General features: G+C 36.8%; 1 protein-coding gene across 1 annotated transcript in view; it reads left to right on the forward strand.

The window, feature by feature from the left end:
- The first annotated feature begins 2,161 nt into the window (after positions 1-2,161).
- The window catches only part of LOC117329624 (serine/threonine-protein phosphatase with EF-hands 2-like), a 92,425-nt gene continuing 71,238 nt past the window's right edge, over positions 2,162-23,348 (forward strand). Inside the window, exon 1 of the mRNA XM_033887648.1 lies at positions 2,162-2,890. The gene's annotated coding sequence lies outside the window, so the exon portion shown is untranslated. The remainder of the gene's footprint in view (positions 2,891-23,348) is intronic.

Below are 23,348 nucleotides of genomic sequence, written 5' to 3' on the forward strand. Positions count from 1 at the left end.
TGCCTAGTAATAAGCCCATGCCTGGTAATAAACATGGTAATAAGCCCATGTCTGGTAATAAGCACATGCTTGGAAATAAGCCCATGTCTGGTAATAAGGACATGTCTGGTAATAAGCCCATGCCTGGTAATAAGCCCATGTCTGGTAATAAGCCTATACCTTGTAATAAGCCCATGACTGGTAATAAGGTCATGTCTGGTAATAAGCCCATGTCTGGTAATAATCCCATGTCTGGTAATAAGCCTATACCTGGTAATAAGCCCATGTCTAGTAATAAGTGCATGCCTGGTAACAAGCCCATGTCTGGTAATAAGCCCATGTCTGGTAACAAGCCCATGTCTGGTAATAGGCCCATGTCTGGTAATAAGCCCATGCATGGTAATAGGCCCATGTCTGGTAATAGGCCCATGCCTGGTAACAAGCCCATGTCTGGTAACAAGCCCATGTCTGGTAATAGGCCCATGCCTGGTAATAGGCCCATGCCTGGTAACAAGCCCATGTCTGGTAATAAGCCAATACCTGGTAATAAGCCCATGCCTAGTAATAAGCCTATGTTTGGTTATAAACCCTTGTCTGGTAATAAGCCCATGCCTGGTAATAGCCCACTCCAAAGGGGCTTATAATGAAGCAGTTGATACTCTATTGTTGGCAATATTTGTGGGGAATTTTAGTTCAATATTTTCGCTGTCATATAATATAGAGCAAAATAAATACTTGTACCTAACAAATATCTTTATATGAAAAAAGAAATATATAGAAGTGTTAACTTCAGAATGTTTACAAGGCTGTGTTGAGTATTGTGTGATTTTAAATATGCGGTTATGAAAAGGAAGAACTTTTTTTTTTTTTTTTTTTTTTCGCAGTTGCTGTGTATAATATGCGGTGCGTATCCATAGTTTGAACTGTTTCAAAAATGAATTAAACTCCAGAAAAATGTTGATTTATGATACAGTGTATATGTTATTTCAGAGCAGATACATTAGTGAATTTTTGAAATTAGAATATATTATGTTTGAGTATGTTTAGAGTATACCAAAAATCAGTCATAAAATGTGATTTTTCAGTTGATCCCTGAATTTCTTACAGTGTATATGTTATTTCAGAGCAGATACATTAGTGAATTTTTGAAATTAGAATATATTATGTTTGAGTATGTTTAGAGTATACCAAAAATCAGTCATAAAATGTGATTTTTCAGTTGATCCCTGAATTTCTTACAGGAAAATGTATATACTTTTACATTTCAAATCAGGGTTAGACAAATGACTACTACTTTTTCTGAATAACCTTTAATGATCAATATAATTTTCATTCTCTTGACCAAACATCATTTCTTATGTCAGGTAGTATTTACAGGCCTTTGAGAACAATCCCTCAAAGTACCAAAATAAGATTTAAAATACCCACAAAATCATCAGTACACATCCATTGTATACTACTTATCTTTGTATTATTAATATAAAAATTATGCTGCTATGATTTTTTATAGGATAAACCTGCAGCTTTACGATAAAATTATGTTTATCCTGGGACAGTAATATGTTTAATCAATTAAGTGAGATGAGATTTTATGTGATCTGAGGTATATATGTTGAACGGTCCAGTGATTCTAAGTTGACTGGTACTATCGTACATTGATCTACCTGGGGACATTTCTCAGCCATAGCCAGCCTATAAAGTCCTATCACATCACCAACACCATCAAACCCGGAATTTCATCAGTGTTTTCCGTAACCTGGTAACCATAGTAATGCTCCGAGGTGATTTTCCTGGAATCATTTGTTCCTAATGAGCTACAGTGTTGATGGGGCTGACTGGGTAATCGTCAGGACCGAGAAATGTAAATAATCTGGTTTATTTTTACCAATCAGTTTTCATTGAAATATTAGCTGTTAATTATTTTACCTGGAGAGATTTGAGTCTACTGAGGATGCATACCCATTGCTATGATGTTGAGCAATTAGTTTAACCTAGAGCAATATATATGTCTGTTCAGCAGCTGGCTTGTATGTAGTTTGTATTGCTCACATAGCCACTGATTCAACTCTACTAGGTGGCTGCTGATTCAACTCTACTAGGTGACTGCTGATTCAACTCTACTAGGTGACTGCTGATTCAACTCTCCTAGGTGGCTGCTGATTCAACTCTACTAGGTGACTGCTGATTCAACTCTACTAGGTGGCAACTGATTCAGCTCTGCTTGGTGGCAACTGATTCAGCTCTGCTTGGTGGCAACTGATTCAACTCTGCTTGGTGGTGACTGATAACTTTTCTGGACAGCCGTTGATTCAATTCTACTGTATAGCCACCGATTCAACTCTACTAGGTGGCCACTTATTCCACTTTAGTGGTGGCCAGTGATTCAACTTTACTGAGTGGCCACTAATTCCTCTCAAGTGGGTGGGAAGTGATTCAACTTTACTGAACAGCCATTGATTCAATTCTACTGGATAGCCACTGATTCAACTCTCCTGGATGGACATTGATTCAACTCTCCTGGATGGACATTGATTCAACTCTCCTGGATGGACATTGATTCAACTCTACAGGATGGCTTCAAATTCAACTCTACTTGACAGTATTTGTTTCAGCTCTATTGAACAGAGTTAAACTCTTCTGCATGGCTACTAATTCAACTCTACAAGATGGCCACCCAATTCAACTCAGTACGGTTATAAATGTTCAACTGAACTGGTTGGCCACTGATTCTACTGTACTAAATGGCCACCGATTCAACTTTATTGGACAGTGAATAATCCAAGTCAACTGGACGGAACCTGATTCAATTCTATGGAATGCAACTGATTCAACAATTATAGACAACCACTGGTTCAAATCTACTGAACAGCTTCTGATTCAACTTACTGGATTTCTCCATTGAGGTTTACAGGTACACTTACATTTTACCTATGATAATACCTTATTTATATATTTAACTGACATTTTTTCTTCAGTGTACCTGCAATTTACTTGAACTATATTGGAACTTAAAGGTAAGTTTTACCCATTGTAACAGGGATGAATGACTGGCATGCAATTGAAGCTACATATTTTCAACCATTCTTTTTGAAAAAACCATTGGAAACTTTATTGGAAAATTGGGATGATCAAAAAGTTAATTTTAAAAATAGTTAGGGAAAAAAATTGGAACCCCTCCCCCCTCCCACAGCCCCTGAAGGTTGGTTAGTATGAACTAATTAGGATACATTTTACAACCGTTTTTTCTCATGGTGATAAATGTACCTGTGATTTCGTTGTTTTTACCTTTTTTTCACCTTTTTTTCACCTGTGATAATTACCTGACATTGACGTATTGTCCAGACATTGCTTAGCACTACATTACCTGGTAGATTGGATTATTATCATTTAAAAATCAATTAGTGTTATGAAACCACCGTTCACAGCGGATTACAAATCCCCCGCTCCCTTCCCTGGACTGCTGTATGTTATGTCAATATTAATGTGGATATTTAATTTTTTATGTGTCAATATCGTTGTGATCAAATTTAATGATAATTGACTAGGTTGATCGTTAACTTTCGTATAAGGTGGATATGTTTTTATTGTATCGGACAAAGTGGACAGGTAGATACATTTAGCTTCTGCCATAACCCATAGACATTTCTGCTGTGAAGGAAAATTGAATTAAGAGAACATTTGGATACTTGTGGACGGAAAAATATTTCCATTTTATAAACTTTTTTTTAGAAAACCCAATATTTTATAAAGACTCTCAAGCCAAAATTGAAGGACAATTATAAATTGTCTTCCATTTCGATGACGTCATAATAATAGATAATTGAGTAATTATTGATGACGTCGTAGTGTATTAGTGTGTAGGCAACCACATATAATTAATTTTTCTTTGTTTTCATGGTAAATACTCAAATGTGATTGGTCGAAAAATTCTTTTCATTCTTCTATGAAAGAAATTCCGAGAATGGCGCGAAAAATGTGACGTCACAATACGACAATTGACGTTGCGTATTGATTTGAGAAAAAGAATCCCATTTAAAACCAGTAAAATTGTACATAAAACATGTTTTAAATTAGAAAATCATTTTCAAAAATTAATTATAAGCATTGATGTCATTTTTTTTTAGTTTCATCGGGGTATGAAACAAATTTTGTTTGCAAACTGTATGAATCCGCATAGCGGATTCTTACAGAAGTTTTCAAACAAAATTTGGTTACAGAAATACTTACTAAGATGTAAAGTATCTGAAGATTTTAAGATGAGAGATGTTATGCTTTACTTACAAGTGTTTCTTAAGTTATACATTTTTACCATATATATACTTACCGAACACTGTGAACCAGAAAATTTAATATATATATATGTTAAACTTTTCTGGTTCTCAATGTCCGGTAAGTTTACTAACAATTGTTTCTTAAGTTATACTTTTATATATATATATTTTTTTATCTCATGCTGAATTTGCCCTGCAGATTCTCATAAAAAACATTTTTTTTTTTTTTGAAAGATGTTGCTTTCTACAACAATATAGAACTTGTACTAGATTTTGTTATCAATCAAGGTAAAGTGTTCAGGATGTTTTTTAAATTTCAATAGTAATCGCTTAAATAATATATCACATTTTTTTTATGGAAGAGCGATTATCCTGACATAAGCATATATCAGTAACAAACACCTGGAAATGGTTTCCGTGGTAATCAATGGATCAACCAATCAGTGCTAGACATATAGTCAATAAATATATGGACATGTGGTCTGAACATGTGTTCCGTAAAAAACAACACACATCATGTGTAGTTCCTTCAACACAGTGCCACTCTCGCGTGATGCTGACTTCATTAGTATGGAAGAAAATCATACGAATTTCAGATTTAATCCAATATTTTGCCTGTAGAATTTTCATTTCCAGAAGTAAAATTACAATCAAACCTGCCATAAAGGCCACCTCTATATCACAAACACTTGTCTAGAAATGCCATTGTCTTATGTAAAATGTAACAAGTTTATTGCATCTGAACCTGTCTAAAAAGGCCACTTGCTCATGTAAAATGTAACAAGTTTAGAACCTGTCTATAAAGGCCACTTGCTCGTGTAAAATGTAACATGTTTATTTATATGAACCTGTCTATAGAGGCCCATTTTTCTGGTACCTTAAGTGGCCTACAGAAACAGGTTTGACCATATACCTGTACTGATACTGTCAAACCTAGCCTAATAGCCACCTCTATATAACAAACACCTGTCTATAAAGACCATTGTCCCTTGAGTGGCCTTTATAGATAGGTTTTATGGTAATAAGATATGTAATTTTGTTCAAATTCTAAGCCACGGTTTGGCTTCTTGTCCGTCCCTTAATCGATTAGCATGCAATTTGAGACAAAATGAATCTGCAGTGTGTAGCCTTTGGTATCACTAATAAGGTATCTGAAGCCAGTATAAGGATATTGTGTTTGACCAGTGATAGTATATATAAGCAAGGTGAAATCCTGGTAAGGCACTGTCCGATATACACTGAATGGTTAAGTGTATTACAGGTATATGTTGTGAAGCTGAGCAATAGTATATTTGTCTTCTAATAAGGCCAAGGACACCTACACATAAACAATGACTAGAAATAGAAGGGGTTATTACAAGAAAATGAGAGAACGTTTATCAGAATTTCTACTGAGCCACTGTGGGTGGGTGGGCCTATTACAGGGCATGGGTTGATATTTACATTGAAGTCTCCCATTAAAATCAGATTTTATCTGGATTGTATTTACATGACTGTAAATATCATGTCATAGTGTAAATCACATGACCTAGTCCAGATCACATGATATAGTCTACATCATATGACAGTCTATATCACATGATATTTGTCCAGATCAGATACATGTACCATAGTCTAGATCACATCACATGATATTAGTCCAGATCACATGACATAGTCTAGATCACATAATATTTGTCCAGATCAGATACCATAGTCTAGATCACATAATATTTGTCCAGATCACATGACATAGTCTAGATCACATGATATTTCTCCAGATCACATGACATAGTCTACATCATATGACATAGTCTATATCACATGATATTTCTCCAGATCACATGACATAGTCTACATCATATGACATAGTCTATATCACATGACATGGTCTATATCACATGATATAGTCTACATTACATGACAGTCTAAATCACTTGACATGGTCTATATCACATGATATAGTCTACATTACATGACAGTCTAAATCACTTGACATGGTCTATATCACATGATATAGTCTACATTACATGACAGTCTAAATCACTTGACATGGTCTATATCACATGATATAGTCTACATTACATGACAGTCTAAATCACTTGACATGGTCTATATCACATGATATAGTCTACATCACATGATATGGTCTATATTGGTCTATATAGTCTTCTGTACATCATATGACATAATCTACATCACATGACATTGTCTCCAGATCACATGATATTTCTACAGATCACATGACATGAACTTAATATCTCTTCGCACTGTATTGACCTCGTCATATCAACAATTAGCACCAACATCACTCCATATCTCTATCAGCCATAGTAATCATTGACAGTACACACATCAACCATTCAGCGGAGTCTCCTGTACACAAATCTGATCAGTGCCTGTTGCAGGAGTTTCTTGGAATGATTTAGGTTTTGACGTGACAAGTGCCCTGGCAATTAAACCCTAATTAAGTGTTTTAATGAGATGTTGATAGCTGTCCTTAGTAGACACTTGTTGAGGATTTGTAGATTAGACAGAAAAACTCTACAGTCCCTGAAGCACAGTTTGAACTCTGTACTTCAGATAGTCGCTCATCCCACTTCTGTAAATGATAGCTTCATCAATATCCTCACACCTTACAATGGTTTGTAGAGAGATGTTAGAAGTGAATGGGCATTAGGGGGTACTAATGATAGAGCTAGGATTGACGGCATGTGTGTTAAATTAGACTTGTATTGTGTGTACAAGGAAGTGTTAGGGGAGAATGAGAAATGTTTGGTATAGACAGAGAGGTAGATCTCTGTGATTGGTTCATAACTAATTAGTCAATGCTCATTCATACAAATATTGGTAAAGGGAACTCTGACAATAAAAATGTTTCACATTAATGGTGACTGGATTAATAGGAGAGGAAATTGGGACAAACAGATTAGTGGTGACTGGATTAATAGGAGAGGAAATTTGGACAAAAAGATTAGTGATGACTGGATTAATAGGAGAGGAAATTGGGACAAACATATTAGTGGTGACTGGATTAATAGGAGAGGAAATTGGGACAAACATATTAGTGGTGACTGGATTAAAGAGAGGAAATTGGGACAAACAGATTAGTGATGACTGGATTAATAGGAGAGGAAATTGGGACAAACATATTAGTGGTGACTGGATTAATAGGAGAGGAAATTGGGACAAACAGATTAGTGGTGACTGGATTAATAGGAGAGGAAATTGGGACACACAGATTAGTGGTGACTGGATTAATAGGAGAGGAAATTGGGACAAACATATTAGTGGTGACTGGATTAATAGGAGAGGAAATTGGGACAAACATATTAGTGGTGACTGGATTAATAGGAGAGGAAATTGGGACAAACATATTAGTGGTGACTGGATTAATAGGAGAGGAAATTGGGACAAACATATTAGTGGTGACTGGATTAATAGGAGAGGAAATTGGGACAAACATATTAGTGGTGACTGGATTAATAGGAGAGGAAATGGGATAAACATATTAGTGGTGACTGGATTAATAGGAGAGGAAATTGGGACACACAGATTAGTGGTGACTGGATTAATAGGAGAGGAAATTGGGACAAACATATTAGTGGTGACTGGATTAATAGGAGAAGAAATGGGACAAACAGATTAGTGATGATTGGATTAATAGGAGAGGAAATTGGGACAAACATATTAGTGGTGACTGGATTAATAGGAGATGAAATTGGGACAAACAGATTAGTGATGACTGGATTAATGAGGTTGATATTGGGACACAGATTAGTGGGGACTGGATTAATTGGAGAGGATATTGGGACAAAGAGATTAGTGGTGACTGGATTAATGAGATTGACATATAGACAAACAGATTAGTGGTGACTAGATTAATGTAGAGATATTGGGACAAACAGATTAGTGGTGACTGGATTAACGAGGTTTATATTGGGGCAAACAGATTAGTGGTGACCGGATTAATGTAGAGATATTGGGACAAACAGATTAGTGGTGACTGGATTAATTAGGTTGATATATGGACAAACAGATTAGTGGTGACTGAAATAATGGGGAGATTTTGGACAAATAGATTAGTGGTCACTGGATTAATGAGGTTGATATCGAGACAGACAGATTAGTGGTCACTGGATTAATGAGGTTGATTTTGGGACAAAGAGATTAGTGGTGACTGGATTAACGAGGTTTATATTGGGACAAACAGATTAGTGGTGACTGGATTAATGAAGTTGATATTGGTACAAACAGATTAGTGGTGACTGGATTAATGAGGTTGATATTGGGACAAACAGATTAGTGGTGACTAGATTAATGAGGTTGATATTGGGACACAGATTAGTGGGGACTGGATTATTGTGGTGGATATTAGGACAAACAGATTTGTGGTCACTGGATTAATGTGGTGGATATTAGGACAAACAGATTAGTGGTCACTGGATTAATGAGGAGATATTGGTACAAACAGATTAGTGGTGACTAGATTAATGTGGTGGATATTGGGACAAACAGATTAGTGTCGACTGGATTAATGTGGTGGATATTGGGACAAACAGATTAGTGGTCACTGGATTAATGAGGAGATATTGGGACAAACAGATTGGTGGTGACTGGATTAATGAAGTTGATATTAGGACAAACATATTAGTGTCGACTGGATTAATGAGGAGATATTGGGACAAACAGATTAGTGGTGACTGGATTAATGAGGAGATATTGGGACAAACAGATTAGTGGTGACTGGATTAATGAGGAGATATTGGGACAAACAGATTAGTGGTGACTGGATTAACAAGGTTGATATTAGGACAAACAGATTAGTGGTGACTGGATTAATGAGGAGATATTGGGACAAACAGATTAGTGGTGACTGGATTAATGGCGAGATAATGGGACAAACAGATTAGTGGTGACTGGATTAATTGGAGATATTGAGACAGACAGATAAGTGGTGACTGGATTAATGAGGTTGACATTGGGACAAACAGATTAGTGGTGACTGGATTAATGAAGTTGATATTGGGACAAACAGATTAGTGGTGACTGGATTATTGTGGTGGATATTGGGACAAACAGATTGGTGGTGACTGGATTAATGAGGAGATATTGGGACAAACAGATTAGTGGTGACTGGATTAATGAGGAGATATTGGGACAAACAGATTAGTGGTGACTGGATTAATGAGGGATGATATTGGGACAAACAGATAAGTGGTGACTGGATTAATGAGGAGATATTGGGACAAACAGATTAGTGGTGACTGGATTAATGAGGGATGATATTGGGACAAACAGATTAGCGGTGACTGGATTAATGAGGAGATATTGGGACAAACTGATTAGTGGTGACTGGATAAATGAGGTTGATATTGGGTCAAACAGATTAGTGGTGACTGGATTAATGAGGTTTATATTAGGACAAACAGATTAGTGGGGACTGGATTATTAAGAGAGGATATTGGGACAAACAGATTATATATATATATATATATATATATAGTGGTGACTGGATTAATGGCGAGATATCGGGACAAACAGATTAGTGTAGACTGGATTAATGGAACGCCTTTTCAAGGAAGAGTAGCAGAAGTGACATAAGGAACTATTGATTAAGAACACTTATCAGTGATGGGTATCGGGGCTCTCTATCATGTATAAATGATTCAATCTTATTGTGAACTGTACAATAGCCTCTCTGGTCATACAGTCCAAGGCAAGCGTTGATACCATCTGTAACAGCCGAGTGGACATCAATGTCATTACCAGGTCTGTTGGATACTCTGGAAGGTTTTGGTGCCTCTAGGCCTAACACCAGACTACAGACAAAATGTGGTTAGGCCCAACTCTGTACTAGAATTAGTCGTTCAGATGTTCCCTGGGATACCACTTAGTATAATATAACAATATCACTAGTGTCAGATTATCACGTAAGTTTACATGGTGAATGTTATACCTGTTTGGGGTTTTTTTTGTTGAGTAAGGACGACTTTCAGCGACTGTGCCATTTTGATTAGTACAGCATCATTTACATCTTTTGGATCATCAACATCATGTATCAGAACTATCATGTCTTTTGATAAACTGGGGAGGGAGGGGGGGCATATATCATTGTCCATGTCATTCGTGTCGAGTATTGTCGCTTCCTGATTCAATTTTAATGCCAGGTACCTAGCAACTTCATTCTTTCATAGATTTTCATCAAAATTAATACAAATGTCGATTATAAGTATACTTCTGACATTGTTGTATTTCAGGGTTTCAAGGGTAAGATCACTGTTGCTAAATAAAGAAAATCATCAACCGATTCAATGTCATCATGCTATCTACATAATTTCTTAATAGCTTTTGATGGAAATTGATACACAAAATTAAGTTTATTGAGCCCATACACCAAATACCCCCAACATTAGTTTTATGCTTTAGGGTTCCAAGGTCAAAGTCACTTCACAGACACCATTCTGTCCCAATTCAATTTTAACACCTAGCAACTTCATTCTTTGACAGATTTTCATCAAACTTTATACAAAGGTCAGGTATGAGTATATATACTTCTAACATTGTTGTTTCAGGATTTCAAGGTCAAAGTCACTATTGCTAGGTATAGAAAATCATCAACTAATTCAATGTCATTGTGCTAGCTACATCATTTCTTAATAAATTTTAATGTAACTTTTCTCAGCAACGTTCCAAGGTATGTTTGTGATAGTTGGTATGTCACTTCAGTATGAGTAGCTACAGATCAAGTCCAAGTTTTAGAGTTTTTAGGTCAAGGTCACGGTCACTGTTACTATTTTTAGTAGGGGCCAGTTGGGGACATGTTTTGCTTTAGCAATACCTAGCATGCTTATTCACTTGATGACAGTAAAGACAACTGTATTGCCCTGTATGACCATTTGGAGTTGGTGACAGTAAAGACAACTGTATGACCATGTATGACCTTTTGGAGTTGGTGACAATAAAGACAACTGTGGCCCTGTATGACATTTTGGAGTTGGTGACAGTAAAGACAACTGTGTGGCCCAGTATGACCTTTTTGGAGTTGGTGACAGCAAAGACAACTGTGTGGCCCTGTATGACCTTTTTGGAGTTGGTGATATTAAAGACAACTGTGTGGCCCTGTATGACCTTTTGGAGTTGGTGACAGTAAAGACAACTGTGTGGCCCTGTATGACCTTTTGGAGTTGGTGACAATAAAGACAACTGTGTGACCCTGTATGACCTTTTGGTGTTGGTGACAGTAAAGACAACTGTGTGACCCTGTATGACCTTTTTGGAGTTGGTGACAGTAAAGACAACTGTGTGGCCCTGTATGACCTTTTGGAGTTGGTGACAACAAAGACAACTGTGTGGCCCTGTATGACCTTTTGGAGTTGGTGATATTAAAGACAACTGTGTGGCCCTGTATGACCTTTTGGAGTTGGTGACAGTAAAGACAACTGTGTGGCCCTGTATGACCTTTTGGAGTTGGTGACAATAAAGACAACTGTGTGGCCCTGTATGACCTTTTGGAGTTGGTGACAGTAAAGACCACTGTGTGGCCCTGTATGACCTTTTGGAGTTGGTGACAGTAAAGACAACTGTGTGGCCCTGTATGACCTTTTGGAGTTGGTGACAATAAAGACAACTGTGGCCCTGTATGACCTTTTGGATTTTGTGACAATAAAGACAACTGTGTGGCCCTGTATGACCTTTTGGAGTTGGTGACAACAAAGACAACTGTATTCCCCTGTATGACCTTTTGGAGTTGGTGACATTAAAGACAACTGTGGCCCTGTATGACCTTTTAGAGTTGGTGACAATAAAGACAACTGTGTGGCCCTGTATGACCTTTTGGATTTTGTGACAATAAAGACCACTGTGTGGCCCTGTATGACCATTTGAGTTGGTGACAACAAAGACAACTGTGTGGCCCTGTATGACCATTTGAGTTAGTGACAGTAAAGACAACTGTGTGGCCCTGTATGACCTTTTGGAGTTGGTGACAGTAAAGACAACTGTGTGGCCCTGTATGACCATTTGAGTTAGTGACAGTAAAGACAACTGTGTGGCCCTGTATGACCATTTGAGTTGGTGACAATAAAGACAACTGTGTGGCCCTGTATGACCTTTTGGAGTTGGTGACAATAAAGACAACTGTGTGGCCCTGTATGACATTTTGCAGTTGGTGACAATAAAGAGAACTGTGTGACCCTGTATGACCTTTTGCAGTTGGTGACAATAAAGACAACTGTGTGACCCTGTATGACCTTTAGGAGTTGGTGACAGTAAAGACAACTGTGTGACCCTGTATGACCTTTTGGAGTTGGTGACAGTAAAGACAACTGTGTGACCCTGTATGACCTTTTTGGAGTTGGTGACAATAAAGACAACTGTGTGACCCTGTATGACCTTTTGGAGTTGGTGACAGTAAAGACAACTGTGTGACCCTGTATGACCTTTTGGAGTTGGTGACAGTAAAGACAACTGTGTGACCCTGTATGACCTTTTGGAGTTGGTGACAGTAAAGACAACTGTGTGGCCCTGTATGACCTTTTGGAGTTGGTGACAGTAAAGACAACTGTGTGGCCCAGTATGACCTTTTAGAGTTGGTGACAGTAAAGACAACTGTGTGACCCTGTATGACCTTTTGGAGTTGGTGACAGTAAAGACAACTGTGTGACCCTGTATGACCTTTTGGAGTTGGTGACAGTAAAGACAACTGTGTGACCCTGTATGACCTTTTAGAGTTGGTGACAATAAAGACAACTGTGTGACCCTGTATGACCATTTGGAGTTGGTTACAATAAAGACAACTGTGTGGCCCTGTATGACCTTTTGGAGTTGGTGACAATAAAGACAACTGTGTGGCCCTGTATGACCTTTTGGAGTTGGTGACAATAAAGACAACTGTGGCCCTGTATGACATTTTGGAGTTGGTGACAATAAAGACAACTGTGTGACCCTGTATGACCTTTTTGGAGTTGGTGACAGTAAAGACAACTGTGGCCCTGTATGACATTTTGGAGTTGGTGACAATAAAGACAACTGTGTGACCCTGTATGACCTTTTGGAGTTGGTGACAGTAAAGACAACTGTGTGACCCTTTGAGTAATTGTGCTCTTATGGTTTGTTATGATTATTACACCTTCAACGCGGTAAATAATTTTACGCCACACCATGTACGTGAGAAACCTCATTTCCAGCTCTCCATTACAGCAAACAGCAGGAAAACAAAAATCTATACAAATTATCCGTTCATTAGTACTGAAATAAAAAAAGCTAGAAATAGCCATGCTGTGGAAAATAGTCACGGAAGCTGATGGCAATCCCCGGAAATGTATTGATGGCATCCATTGTTGGAATGAAATACGATTGTTGAGTGCAGGGGAAGTAGTTATAAAAATGTATTACCCTTTAATGGCTCTTGATATATAGCATATGGTTGGTTTGTCATTCAAGTTTGATAATATGGTTGAATGTACAATTTTAAAGATTTGTTTCAGTAAATTTTCACTATTTTAAGGTTATAATTGTTGTATGTTTTCCTGTTGTATTTTCCTATTGTAATCAATTTAAAATGATTTCATAATCTAGGTACATTTCTTTACAACTCAATATTCTATCTTCATAGTTTGTAAGCTGTTCAACTGTTGTACAATTCGTATGCTGCTTGAAAAATACATGTAAATTTAATCATTTGTTTCTTCCAATATAGAACCGATGCCAAATATAATAGGTATGTTTCTGCATTTTTAAAATAAAAAAAATGAAAAAAAATTGGAATAAATATAGCTATACAATATAAGATGTTTAAAAAGCAGTCATGATGTAAAAATTGTATTTTCTATTTCATTATCAACCAAGTCATGCAGAGACAATTTGAATAGAAAATCTTTTTTTTTTGTATTCTAATTAGGATAAACGATAAAAAGGTACTATTGAATCACAATTGCTAAATGTATTACAACTTTTAGCTATTTTATATGTTAAACAAATGTACAAAATATTTTGACTTCAATGTTTTTGCTTTTGAAAAAAAAAAAAAAAAAAATATTTTTGTACCTGGAGCACTCTGAAAACTCGATATTTTGTTTATCGTTTCATGTTTCACTCCAGAATAGAAGTATTGACACATGTGACCTACTTCTTTCTCCGAAAGACACAAAACTGATACGTCTTTTGGATAAGATGTCGTAATTGAGCATCTGAATTGTTGAAAATTCAATTTTGTTTAGTGTTATGTTTGAAGTTTCAAACACTTCAGTCATTTTTAGGTAATAAAACCTCAGCATCTAGTTTAAACTACCCAATAAAGAATTCTATACCAGCAACACTTGAATTTTTAAGAGTTCATTTCTACAAAATTTTGATCTAATACGGAGAAGATTTCACTAGAACTTTCATCACTTAAAGTATGTTTGAATCTATAAGAGTGTACATCAGATACTTGGGGAGGTTGAATGACAATTTTATGGTCAACATCATTGCCGTGTGTGGGTAATTTAAAAGAGTCCTATAAATGTGTATCATTTTACCTATGTCTAGAATAACGGGTTTATTTCTAGCCTTATATATATGTAAGGTAATTCTAGAAGGAAATTTAGACAGATGAGTAATGTTTTCCAAGGACGTTCGTTTTACTTTCGAATCTGTAATACAGAGACCATGGTCACAATAAGCATTGTTAGTTTAATAGACAATCTTGAAGAAAATTGACTTTGTTATTCTAATAACATCTTCGAAAAAGTGATATTATAATTTTTTGGTTGGCATTTTTATTAAGAGTAGATTAGATTCAAATACAACTTTCAGCCCAAGTGATGTTGGATGCTGAAGTACCAAAAGGTAATTTAGCTGCGTTGTGTAAAAGACATATTTATGGCGAGCCTGATTTGTTGCGAAAACATTTTACTGGACATGACCATTAAACCCAGCTAGTGGTTGATAGCTCTAGCTAGTTAATTGACATTTTTCTTTGTGACAGTAAAATGTGTCACTATAAATTCATCGAGTACAACATTGATAGGCGAATCCCATTTCCTGGTCAAGCTACAGTAAATATCCGCAATCTTTTCCGAATGAACTCGATAACTGTCGGAAGGCCTTAGTTCACTTCATCTAGTTCATTTTTAGAATTTTTTTCAACTTGCATGATTAGATTTGGTTGATTGTAGCTGATGAAATAGAAATAGGGTTTGAAAAAATGTCCCTAAAGATTCAAAATTTTAACATGAAACAATATCATAGCATAATGCTACCCTGAGGCACAATTGGGCAAAATGAGGAGACAAACTTGTAGCATTATAGAAGTTATTACATTTTCAAGAGTCCTGTTTTTCACTACTTTTAAAGTTGATTAAAATCATAAAAAACACATGCACTCTGAAAATGAGAAATTTTGAAGAAGACTGAGTGATGTTTCTATAAACTTAGCACAAAATGCAATTATTTTGCTTAAAATTTTATGTAAAAAAATTTTTAAAATCTTTTTACGGTATGTTAACAACACTGACCTTTTGGTGAACCTTGGGCTTGGGTCATCTCCTGGCATCAAGTTATGTTACATTGTACAAAACAAAGATATGGAGCCTAGATAAAATTGGATGAAAAATAAATGATTTAGGTAAAGGTCATTGTTTATCAGAAAGCGTTGAGCATCTCTGGATAAAGAGAGTCCGATGTAGTGTAAATAAGGGGTAGTACAACTCTCCTTGATGCGGAGTGGTTGGGCAAAAATATTTTGAAATCTTTTAAGATCCTAGAGGAAAATGAGAACAAAATTAAGGTAAATGATCACCTCTGGTCAATGGTTCTTGTTTTACTTTCACACATTGGTAATTTTACAAAATTCAGATATGTGGTTTTACTTTTTCCAATGGAATTTAAACAAGGAGAGCAACTTAAATGTATGAAATCTACACATACATTTACAACTCAGTTATAATTTTTACAATTTAATTTGGGGACTGACTACAATCCTGAACATCTTTTCAGAACTTTGAAATGGCATTGTAATCCTAAGTATATATTTATCTACTGATGTGTTAAGATTGATGGTAATCCCAGCATCAGGCTTTATATGTTTAAGCATTGGTACGGAGACAAATATTCACACAGTAAAGTACTGCCAATGAGGATAGACATTTGACCTTCACATAATTATGTCATATGCTGTAGAATATATATGTAGTAAATTAATTGTATCTAGAACCATATATAGCCTCTCATGGCATTGCGACTTAATGATTTCTTTAATTTCCAAAATGGATATTTCTTGGCAGACATCAAATCTAAATGAAGAAAGACAAATACGGCTAATGAGGTGACATCACCTTAGAAATATTAGATTATGATGGTCGAATAAGACACTTTGATTTAATTAATTTCATTGAGAAGCTGTGCTAGACTTCACAAATAAGATTTGAGAATGGTTATGCTCTAATCACAAATCATGTTAAAAAGTAAATCTAATTTTCAATGCTTCATGCAGGCTGATTGCATTGAATTTACTAGGTCAGATTGCTATGCATGCTGCCTACAAAATCACAGTAGAGGAAAGACAATGGAAAATGTGGGGAAAAACAATGGGAAGTGTGGGACCAAACAATGGGAAGTGTGGGGACAAACAATGGGAAGTGTGGGGACAAACAATGGGAAGTGTGGGGGACAAACAATGGGAAGTGTGGGGGACAAACAATGGGAAGAGTGGGGAATACAATGGGAAGTGTGGGGAAAACAATGGGAAGTGTGGGGACAAACAATGGGAAGTGTGGAGACAAACAATGGGAAGTGTGGGGACAGACAATGGGAAGTGTGGGGATAAACAATGGGAAGTGTGGGGACAAATAATGGGAAGTCTTGGGACAAATAATGGGAGTGTGGAGACAAACAATGGGAAGTGTGGGGACAAACAATGGGAAGTGTGGGGATAAACAATGGGAAGTGTGGGGACAAACAATGGGAAGTGTGGGGATAAACAATGGGAAGTGTGGGGACAAACAATGCGAAGTGTGGGGATAAACAATGGGAAGTGTGGGGGACAAACAATGGGAAGTGTGGGGATAAACAATGGCAAGTGTGGGGACAAACAATGGCAAGTGTGGGGACAAACAATAGGAGTGTGGGGACAAACAATGGGAAGTATGGGGGACAAACAATGGGAAGTGTGGGGAAAACAATGGGAAGTGTGGGGACAAACAATGAGAAGTGTGGGGAAAAATGATGGGAAGTGTGGGGACAAACAATGGGAAGTGTGGAGAAAAACAATGGGAAGTGTGGGGACAAACAATGGGAAGTGTGGGGAAAAATGATGGGAAGTGTGGGGACAAACAATGGGAAGTGTGGAGACAAACAATGGGAAGTGTGGGGACAAACAATGGGAAGTGTGGGGACAAACAATGGGAAGTGTGGGGACAAACAATGAGAAGTGTGGGGAAAAATGATGGGAAGTGTGGGGACAAACAATGGGAAGTGTGGGAACAAACAATGGGAAGTGTGGGGACAAACAATGGGAAGTGTAGGGACAAACAATGGGAAGTGTGGGGACAAACTATGGGATGTGGGGACAAACAATGGGAAGTGATAGGACAAACGATGGGAAGTGTGGGGTCAAACGATGGGAAGTGTGGGGGCAAACAATGGGAAGTGTGAGGACAAACAATGGGAAGTGTAGGGACAAACAATGGGAAGTGTGGGGACAAACAATGGGAAGTGTGGGGTCAAACGATGGGAAGTGTGGGGGCAAACAATGGGAAGTGTGGGGACAAACAATGGAATGTGTTGGGACAAACAATAGAAAGTGTGGGAACAAACAATGGGAAGTGTGGGGACAAACAATGGGAAGTGTGGGGACAAACAATGGAAAGTGTGGGAACAAACAATGGGAAGTGTGGGGACAAACAATGGGAAGTGTGGGGACAAACAATGGAAAGTGTGGGAACAAACAATGGGAAGTGTGGGGACAAACAATGGGAAGTGTGGGGACAAACAATGGGAAGTGTGGGGACAAACAATGGGAAGTGTGGGGACAAACAATGGGAAGTGTTAGGACAAACAATGGGAAGTGTGAGGGGAAACAATGGGAAGTGTGGGGACAAACAATGGGAAGTGTGGGGACAAACAATGGGAAGTGTAGGGACAAACAATGGGAAGTGTAGGGACAAACAATGGGAAGTGTGGGGACAAACAATGGGAAGTGTGGGGACAAACAATGGGAAGTATGGGGGACAAACAATGGGAAGTGTGGGGACAAACAATGGGAAGTGTAGGGACAAACAATGGGAAGTATGGGGACAAACAATGGGAAGTGTGGCAACAAACAATGGGAAGTGTGGGGACAAACAATGGGAAGTGTGGGGACAATTGGAAGTGTGGGGACAAAAAATGGAAAGTTTGAGGACAAACAATAGAAAGGGTAGGAACAAACAATGGGAAGTGTGGGGACAAACAATGGGAAGTATGGGGACAAACAATGGGAAGTGTGGGGACAAATAATGGGAGTGCAGGGAAAAACAATGGAGAATGTGGTGTCGACATACAGTGGCAAGTCTTTGTTTCATTGGAGAGTTTGACAAGTCTGATAGGGGATGATAATTAAACCATTCCCAGATGTAATTACTAATGGTATTAATTTTGATGATGTATGGTTTCCACCTAATTAAGTATTTTGTTTTGACTGAAGCTTGGCAGAATGGCAATTACATCGATCTGTACTTGTAAGTATGCCAGAGACCAGTTGTACAATTTCATTTGGTACATAAGATCACATATCAAAACCAATATTTTAGCTGTTGTTGTTTCTCTAATTATCTACATATCATTGATTGACACACAGTTTTTGTGAGACATCCATTTGTTCTGTTGACTTTTGTTATCATTTGTTTGCCTGCCAAACAATCTCTACATGCAATGTACATGTATTAACTTATATTATACCCTACATGTAGTAAAAATAATTTTTATTTGTAAAAGTACATGGGAAATTGTTTTTGTAGAATTTTTAAAAGGTGTGATTTATCATGCAAACAGTAGTGAAAGACATGGAGAAATAAGTTACTCCCACTTTAATATATATATAATATATTTGTCCGTTTGTAATAATTAATTTTACATTGTTTGTACACAGAATGCAGCTTTCTGATTGGTTGAGTCTGAAAATGGCATGGAAAATGTGGCAATCACAATACGGCCATTGATGTTGCATATTGACTTATAAGATCAGTTAAATTGTAAATCAAACATGCTTTAATTTTGAAAATCAATCTCAAAAATTAATTATAAGCATTGATGTCAATTATTTTTTAGTTTCATAGGGGTATGAAAAAAATTGTTTGCAAACTTTTGTAAGAATCCGCTGCCCCACGTAGGTTTCGAACTCGCAACTCTGGGTTGCGAGTTTGAAACCTACATGGGGCAGTTGCCAGGTACCGACCATAGACCGGTGTTTTTTCTCCGGGTACTCTGGCTTTCCTCCACCTCCAAAACCTGGCACGTCCTTAAATGATCCTGGCTGTTAATAGGACATTAAACAAAATAAACCAAACCAAACTAAACCAAAGGATTCATACAGTTTGCAAACAAAATATTTGTAAAAAATTCACATCAATGCTTAATTATCAAGAAATGTATTTCCTTGTGTTAAGACCATTTCAAGTTTTTATTAGTTGTATATCTTATTGACACATATGTAACATAATAACCATGCTTTAGTTTTGATGTTTCCTTACAATAAATGTCTGGTTTGATGTGACTTTGACCCTACTGATTAATGTCAGGGTCGATGTGACCTGCACCCCACTGATAAATGTTGAGAACGGTGTGACCTTGACCCCACTGATAAATGTCTGGTTTGATGTGACCTTGACCCTACTGATTAATGTCAGGGTCGATGTGACCTGCACCCCACTGATAAATGTTGAGAACGGTGTGACCTTGACCCCACTGATAAATGTCTGGTTTGATGTGACCTTGACCCTACTGATTAATGTCAGGGTCGATGTGACCTGCACCCCACTGATAAATGTTGAGAACGGTGTGACCTTGACCCCACTGATTAATGTCAGAGTTGATGTGACCTTGACTTCACTGATAAATGAAAATATTGGTATGTTTTATCACAGATATTTTATTTTTAAGTGCCTTGATCTTGACCCAATCCATACAGTAGCTTTCAAGCATCATATTTCTTGATACTATCTTGACTTTGTATACAAAGATCATAGTATATATGGCCTTGGTATCACCTGTAAAAATCATTATTTGTATGAACTTTGACCTCACCGATAAAAGTCGTGATTGGTATATATAACCTTCATCCCACCTACAAGTGTCATGCTTAGCAATGTACCACATATGAAGTTATCTGCTGTTTTAGATTTTTTTTTCCACCAGATTTTCAGTTTACTTACATGTAATGTTTGGAATAGGTGTACGCTGACATTTATGTACAGGAGGAGATTCTTGCAGACGGTGAATCCATTTCTGCCTCCACACGTGACATTGCCATAAATCACAAGACAATGAATGACAGACCAGACAAAGAGAAACTTACAGAACATTGACACTGGATAGATGGAAAATGATTTTTTTTTATCAAATCTGGTGATTTCCAACAAAAGGACATATTAGTTGGTGATTGGGAAAGTTAAGTTTCTACTGGCATGTTGTATGTAATTTAATTTTTCCAGCAAAAAAAATGTCAAAGACAAAAAAATGGTTCACTTCTTTGGCAAACTTCAGCATCATGAATTCACCATGGAAACTAGTATTGATGGCTGACAAAGAATAAACATACACTTTTTACTTTGTCCTTCATAATGAATAATGGTGAGGATAATAAAATGATATTTCCCTCTCACTATAGAGTTGACTGGGGTTGTTGTTGTATATGATAACTTGCCCTCTCACTATAGAGTTGACTGGGGTTGTGTTGTACATGATAACTTACTCTCTCACTATAGAGTTGACTGGGGTTGTGTTGTACATGATAACTTACTCTCTCACTGTACAGTTGACTGGGGTTGTTGTACATGATAACTTGTTCTCTCACTATAGGGTTGACTGGGGTTGTGTTGTATATGATAACTTACTCTCTCACTATAGGGTTGACTGGGGTTGTGCTGTATATGATAACCATACTCTCTCACTATAGAGTTGACTGGGGTTGTGTTATACATGATAGAGTTGACTGGGGTGTGTTGTTGTATATGATAACTTACTCTCTCACTATAGGGTTGACTGGGGTTGTGTTGTACATGATAACTTACTCTCTCACTATAGGGTTGACTGGGGTTGTGTTGTATATGATAACTTACTCTCTCACTATAGAGTTGACTGGGGTTGTGTTGTACATGACAACTTGCTCTCTCACTATAGAGTTGACTGGGGTTGTGTTATATATGATAACTTGCCCTCTCACTATATAGTTGACTGGGGTTGTTGTTGTATATGATAACTTACTCTCTCACTATAGAGTTGACTGGGGTTGTGTTGTACATGATAACTTACTCTCTCACTATAGAGTTGACTGGGGTTGTGTTGTACATGATAACTTACTCTCTCACTATAGAGTTCACTCAAGAGATATAAAGGTTGCTAATTTAGAGCATACAGCTTAAAATTGCAAAAAAATAAAAAATAAATAAAAAGTGTTACTTTGGAAAAAATTAACTATTGGGAAAATTATTAAATGTATGTACATGTACATATATATATATTACAATTTTCACAAGAAATACATAGTTTTGGTAAAGTTGGTAAAAACTTAACAAAGTGTCTTTTTTTTTTTTTTTTTATATTTATTAATTTTTTTATATACAGTATATTTGTAGATACCTATGTTGTTTGTTTCATCCATTAAAAAACTCAGCATTTTCCTCCCAGGGTTCAGTATAGGATAAAATCTACAGGTTTGTTTTTATGATTGATTAACCAACTAGGATATCCACCGACCACCGCTTCCATTACATTTAGTAGTTTCTCTCAAAAGCATCTATTCTGTGAACAATTTGTCACACTACATTTACACCATTCAGGAGATTCTTTACATTGTTTGTAATGCTACACTTGCAGTGAAATGTTTCCAAGCCTTCTAGTAAATCAGACCACATTCATATTCAGCATGGATCTCTACTAGCTGAATTTTAGTACAAAGGAAGTAGAAGCAGGATGTATCTAGGGACCACTTTAAATGATCCAAGTAAAATGGTCATCTTTTGTCTCCATACGACTCACCCTAGGAAACAGATAATTGGCCCTAATCGGTAACAGGTCCGGAAAGAGTCATTGTGTCAAGTGATTAAGGTGTGTCCACTTTGGATGCCTCTGTAGGAAAACACACTAGAAATTTCCTGGAAAGACTACAAATGTAAATGGCACTGGACATGGAATTGTGGTATAATGCATATGACAAAATCCATCTGCTGCCCTATTGAACAACACCTATCTGTGAATGTTGACTCTTAGATGACCCGGTCTAACATATAGCCATCTGTCTGTGTGGCCATCCACCAGCTGTTCATTACTTATCAATATCTAATAAAGTATGTCTTTTCACATGTGAAAATAATTTTATCTTTTATTTCACTTTTGTCACTTTTTTACTTTGATAAGTCATCACAAAATCTAGTGTATTTATATTTGATATCATGCATATAAAATACAGCTTATTCTGATCATAGACTTATCTAAATTGTCCTTGACCCGCTCAAAAGGGCCTAAGTGAGTAAAAAAAAAATCACAAAAAACTTGCATGTCAATGTTTGAAGATTGTTAAAATTGGTTGAAAAATCTGAGAATAGAAAGTTTGGCTGATTATCAAAAGTCATACAAAATAAACTCTAAAAATAGATCTTGCAATGAACAAAATCATTACGCTCTGAAATTAAACCATTCTGAATAAATCACATGGAAAATGTACGGTAGATGGATTTGAGAAAAGTACAGCTAAAATTAGCCCTGGAATTGGATTGGTCTACTTATGAAGACCTCTCCTTGTGTTATTTTAGGTTTGGATTCTATAAATTAGAGTTATAATCTCGGTTGTGTTATTTGTTTTAAAGTTCAGTACAATCTGATTAGCAAGCAGTAATTACTAACATTGTACTCTACTGTTAGGCTATTAATTCTATGTACATG

Source organism: Pecten maximus, chromosome 6 (genome assembly GCF_902652985.1).
Source record: "Pecten maximus chromosome 6, xPecMax1.1, whole genome shotgun sequence".
Classification (NCBI taxonomy): Eukaryota; Metazoa; Mollusca; class Bivalvia; order Pectinida; family Pectinidae; genus Pecten; species Pecten maximus.